We start from the raw sequence: 6,000 nt of genomic DNA, 5'->3' as shown, positions 1-6,000 counted from the left end.
GCTTTCTCTGTATAATAAAAAAATAAACAGATTCAAATATCATTGCTAAAGGTATTTATAATGAGCATGTCTATCTTTGGAAAGATTATGCAGTGTATAGACACTTAAATATAGGACCTGGAAAGGAGGTAAAATTCTTTCAGATTCCTATGTGACGAAATGGTGAATTTTGAGACCTTATTTTGCAGTGAAGCAATATCAGAGGTCATGGAAAATAAAAATAGTTTAAACAATTCAGCATTTGCTTTGCAATTTCCTTGTAAAACAGACTTAAATCTACGCGCGTATTAATGAAAATCATAAATTTGATCAGACACTTGTGAACATAAGTTTATATTCAGCTTTGGTAGATTTTGACTTTGTGTTTCTGCTGGCTATCTGTCCTGGACCAAAACACAGCTCAAGCTGTTGGAAAAAGTACGGTCATAAATCAGTGTGTGTTTGAGTAGCACTAAATACAGCCCTTCTCTCTTGTCCTCTGTGACACAGTAGGTGTGAAATTAAGCTATTAACTCAGACTTATTGTGGGAAGGCAATTGTACACTTGTCATGCACATCCTTATTTCACAAATTAGTAATTCCCTTAAAATAAGTATAGTTATATTGCTTGCTTGCATGTGTAATTAGTGTAGTCCCTTCCTTTCTACTGGTCTACAGGATTTGCACAGATCTTTCCCTGTCCATGCCAGCTGCCTACCTAGAACTCAGCTAAGCCACAGATAATCCTTTTGCCTTAAGGTGAGGTAGCAAGTTAAGGGTGATTTAGTGAGCTTTGGCATCTCTTCTTAAGCAGATGAAGTTGACAGATGAACTCTGCACACAACCTCATCTGTGAAGATTCTCTCTCAATAAAATTGAGGAGGGAAACACTTAGAACTCAAGTTGCAATTCAGAGACCAACTTTTGCTTTTGTCATTCTTATTGCAGGCAAAGGAGGCAATGCAACTTGATAGTTGTGCCATCCTGTGAAAAGAGATCCTGAAAAGAGATCCTCAAGTTGCATCTGCAGTGGAGGTGCCCCTGCAGGAGGCATGGTCTGTGTCCGAGGAGTATGGAGTTGCAGACAGACTGGAACTGGGGTGAGTTGGTCTGTGACTATGCAGAAATCATGTGTTTCAATGACAGTGCAGTTGCAAGTGCAAGTTGCAAGTGCAGTGCAAGTTTCAATGGCTGGTTGCAAGTCTGCTGAGAGCAACTTCTAGAGGTGCAAGATTTCATCCCCTCTGCAACCAGCCATCCCTTGAGACAAGACTTTTGCAGCAGGTGAGACCTTATCCCTTCACACACTTAGAACAGTTTGTTACTTGATGTTGTTTTATTCCTCTGTATACCTCCTGTTGGGCCTACCCTGTTGTTTATGCTGTGTGGAGGCAGAAGAACAACCTAGTTAATTGTGATGGGGTCAGGGATGCATCCAAAAAGTGAGTAATAGCAACAGCAAGATAAAATCTTTTTATCTGACATGTACCAAAAAGAAGAAAAAAAAAAGAAAAAAAAAAAAGAGAGAGAAAAGTGGAAAAAGGGAAAAAAAGTATGTATACCTTTTATGGTTCCGAGCAGCAGTAGCCAATCATAAATATAGCACAGCTACTTGGCAATTTTTAAGTAGCTGTTTGGTCACTGTATGTAGATCTGGAAAGAATAAACACAGTAACCTGTGGAATTTAGTCAACCTAATTTAATTAGAAATAAATTTGATGCATTAATTTCCGATCAGTCACCCAAAGTATAAGCACGTTTAGATTCAGAATGAATGATTTCTATCTTTCTCTAACTGGAGACTCATCTACTTAGAAAATTGTATTCTGAGAGAGCTAAAACTGACTTTTTGCCTATGTAGAAGTCCAATAGAATATAATTTAAAGAACTTACTTTCAGCACCAAAACCAGTACTCAGATTTCCTAAGAGACTCAGCATTTGTAACATGGAGTCCATCAAAGAAACTGACTCAGCTTTAAGCTCTGAGCTCAAAAGATCACCAAGCTGAATGTTGGGTGTCTTCTTTATACCTTGGTTAGGAAGACAACATACTACAAGCCATGGTGACAATAAGACCTACTGGTGAACACCCTACCTAAAGGAGAAGCACACAGCTGTATGAAGCCATGGGACTGACAGAAGAACATGGGATCACAAAAAGATGGGGCTTCTCTTTGGCTACATCTGTAGGTATTTAGTGTGTCTGAAAGTGCACCTGCCTCAAGAGACTGTTCCAAAATTCTGTACTCTGCACTCTTTAAACACAGATGAAGTTCTTTTTGCCTTTTAAGGAACAGAAGGAACCCAATATTACTAGAAAAATTTCCAGGGATAGGATTAAGTTTACTTTTGTCCTACTTAGAGGAAAGGCTCCTTTTCCATCTCTGGTTGAAAACACAATTTGAGCTGATTTATGGGGTGAAAAGTTCTCATCTCTCTTCTGATGCAGTTAAGATCAACTTGTTACAGGACTAAGGCTCTCTGATAAAGACTTGGTTAGTTTGGAAGATACTGATTCAGCATAGCCACTGTTGGCTGGAGAATTTGCAGAACATGCTCTGCTGGCCTATAATGGCTTGAAACATAACACAGCTAGAAGCACACTGCTGATTTTTCCCAAAGAGCTAAAAACATTGCAGATTTCTTAAAAAACCAGCACATTGTATTGGCAAAATTATATATATGAATATTTTTTAATAAATTGATGTTGTAATAATTTTGTGTGAATATAGATATTCTTAAAATTAGTCCAAGATGCCTACATTGTAATCCAAACCAGGTTCTTCATATTTTCTGTAGGCTGCAAATACTGCAGGTATTCCTAGCTCAGGGTGGTTACCTTCGGTCCAAAAAGAGCCACATCCATTGTTCATAAGTGATCATTCAACTTGCTTTCCTGCAGTAACTTACATCAAGCTTGCATTTTGGTTTTATCCAGTTTAATGGAACCTTTGGCTCAAGTTTTGGGTGCAGGTGGTTTTATATAAATCCTTAATGAATATGTTGAATCTGAGTCAGTTGAAGTGCTTTCAGATGATTTAATGGTGAGTTCTGTTGCTATCAAAATCCCAAGTTGTGACCAGACATCAGTATTTTCCTTTCTTGTAGAAAAATTATACTGCTCATGGGAGGGAAATAAAACTTATGATTGGATAGTAAGTAGCTAAGTAGGGAGGAATATTTTTCCCTCTTTCATATATATATCTGGTTGTTAAATACTTTAGAAAATGTCTTGTTTTCTGAAATTAATAAAAGTTTTTTAATAGTAGAAATGTTTTAAAGCAATCCAGCTATTCTAGCAATGCAGGAAGAAGTTTTGGAAAATTTTCTACAATTTATTCTTTCTGTGGAAAAAAATATTTGTTAGCAAGCCAGCTCCTACTTCCAGCACCATTTTGGGCCCAACTATCCTGAATTGGTCCCAGAACCAGCTGTCTTTTCTTATTCAGCTCAGAATGGACTCAGATTGAGCTTTAAATAGTAGCTTGAGCTTTCAGTGGTTTGCTACCCCTTCAATTTTGTATTTAAATCACTAATATAAGTTGATGATTAGTATTCCATGGGTGTGCAAAGTCCCAATGTTCCATGTGTGAAATGAACTGCTATACAGAGCAGCAGAAAAGTAATCATAGCCTTAATCCTCTGTTCAGTCCTGGCACAATGAAAAAACTAAGGAGAAGGTGAACATCCTCATTCCACATTTTGCCTGCTTTTATTAATAGATTTGCATTTATTAAATTAGTTTTTACTAGGCTTTCTTTGTGTCATAGGTTAGTATTCTATCTGGGTACTCAAAGGGTGGTTCTGGAAGTGGAAAGAAAATTCTTCTTACAGCCACAATTTATCCTCATCTTGAACACTGTATCATATTAGCAAAACATTTATAGTGTGAGAGATGTATGAGTCAAAGTATTACATTAATAGTTTAAATTGAAGACGGGCCAGAATTTTTCTGTGGTGTTCTCTGATGTGTATATATAATGGAGGGAACAACCAAAAGGGAATTTGAATGTTGTAAATCAAATTATTGCTCAACTCACCATCAGTAGTCAGTAGAAAGTTTACACAGCTGCCTCTCAGCAACTGTTAATAATAAGGTATATTTCTACCACCATTTAGACAAGAGTAATATTTTTAGCTGGGTGAGCAGCAGCACTTGGCTGGCAACATGTGGGGGAAAATGTCACTTTTTTATCCCCCTGTATAAGGTTTTTGTTGCTTTCTTTTAAATGGATATTATTGACAATATTTGCTTACTTGGGGTGTGTTGTGTTGGAGATTTCACCACGTGGTTGCCCTGCAGCTCCTGAGGAAATGCATTCATGCTTCTGTGTTGGCACTGAGAACACTGTGGGGTGGCTGCTGTGGGTCCTGCACTGGCCTGGAGTTGTGATTCCCTGGCTGAGCACCAACACCCAGAGACTTGGAGTGTTACGGGGGTGCCTGGTCTAGACTTCATGTCCAAAGGGCCAAGTTGGATCCAGGATGATGCCCACTTCTGTCATAGGTCCTTTGGATTATTATGGACAAATCTTTTTGTTGCTTTGTTTCTCAGTTTCCCCACAGTAAAATGGACTAATGTTGTATCAGTTGGTCAGAGCATGGTGTTAATAATACCAAGGTTGTGGTTTTGATCCCCATATGGGCCATTCACTGAAGAGTTGGACTTGATGATCCTTGTGAGTCCCTTCCAACTTTGAATATTCTGTGATTTTTTCCATTATTTTTTTCTATTTCTCTTCTCTGAAAATGTGGTGAGTTTGCAAGTAGGAAGTAGGATGAAAGTTAGGCAATAATTTTATTATTATATATTGGCACTTAATTCTTAAGTACTCTCAGCTCTCAATTTCTGGATACTCTTATTTCTTATAACTAGGTCTGTACAACCTCAATTCACCTCCCTGTTCTGATGCCTTTAGATATTCTGTTCCACAGCTGCCACAGAGGTTTCTGTAGGGCTCTGGTATCATTCTGTGCAGAAAATAGTCAGGCTTTGAGATAAGCAGTTTGTGTAGCAAGCAGGCTGTCTGTGGATGCTTCTCTGGGTTGTTTCATGCATTGGAAAGAGCATCAGAAGGAAGTGAGAAGTGGGGGAAGAGAAGGCACAGGCATTTCAGAGAGATAGGACTGTGTCTTTGCAGTAGAGCTCTGATATTATGCTGGTCTGACCACTTATAACAAAATATTGGCATGTTATAATCCATTCAGTTATTTTCTCTGTATGAAGTTGTGATTTACAAAGACTTGATCACAAGCTGCAGCTTTCTCTTCCCCTCCCCAGTGTCCCATCTCCATTATCCTAATGTGTTTATACAGAGAACACTTCTAGATACCATCAGATGTCCTTCAGAAAGACACCTGTCAGGTCACAAGTGCTCCTTTCCACACTGCTATGTGGGACCTTGCATCCTGACTGTGTTTAACCTGATCAATCTCCCCTGACAGAAAACCGTGCTGAGAATCAACTGCTGCAAATTAATGTGTGACAGTACTCCCTGGAGTACATCCAGCAGCCAGCTCAGAAATTCAAAGCCACTTTCTCTAAACACAGGAGGTGCTTTAATATATTTAGAGGGGGTCTTACTGTGGTTAATAAGAGTATCTGGACCCTCTGGAACCACATCTACAATTTTCTTTGGGCAGGAAGGTGAGGGTCTCAGTCCTGCACCCCCCTGCTGTGGGTACTTTGCTGCACAGTGCTTTGCACCCCTACCTTGTACTGGGGGTGAGGGATCTGTGCTAGCAGGTGTCTGATAATGGTTCTGTTTGTCTACACTGCTCTGCACAGGGTTGAGTATTTCTATGTGCATGGTTCCGGGGCAGAATTGTTGAAACGGTTAAAAATCTTGTATTTTCATTTCTAGGTAATCTTTGGGATCTGCATAATGCAAAGTGAATCAGCCAGGACAGAGCTTTGCACCAGCAGAGCTGCAGCGAAGCTGCCTCTGAGCTGGCTCTGAATAAGTTCATTTCAGTGTCTGCACATGGGGAAGAAGAACTCCTTCAGTTGGCTTAAAGGA

The 6,000-nt window shown here is 39.3% G+C and overlaps 1 long non-coding RNA gene across 8 annotated transcripts in view; it reads left to right on the top strand.

Moving 5' to 3' along the window:
• The first annotated feature begins 939 nt into the window (after nt 1–939).
• The window catches only part of LOC127468378 (uncharacterized), a 102,257-nt gene continuing 97,196 nt past the window's right edge, over nt 940–6,000 (top strand). For 7 of the 8 annotated variants that reach the window (XR_007903545.1, XR_007903547.1, XR_007903546.1 and 4 more), the window contains exon 1: nt 1,112–1,263. This is a non-coding gene — a long non-coding RNA (uncharacterized LOC127468378). Of the gene's footprint in view, nt 1,080–1,111; nt 1,264–6,000 lie in introns of those variants that run through there. The other variant, XR_007903542.1, reaches the window with a different exon arrangement.

Source organism: Manacus candei, unplaced genomic scaffold (genome assembly GCF_025592945.1).
Source record: "Manacus candei isolate 608988 ecotype Guabito, Panama unplaced genomic scaffold, ASM2559294v1 h1tg000015l, whole genome shotgun sequence".
Taxonomy (NCBI): domain Eukaryota; kingdom Metazoa; phylum Chordata; class Aves; order Passeriformes; family Pipridae; genus Manacus; species Manacus candei.
Note: the sequence above shows the minus strand (reverse complement) of the source record. Positions and strands in the feature narration are given on the sequence as shown.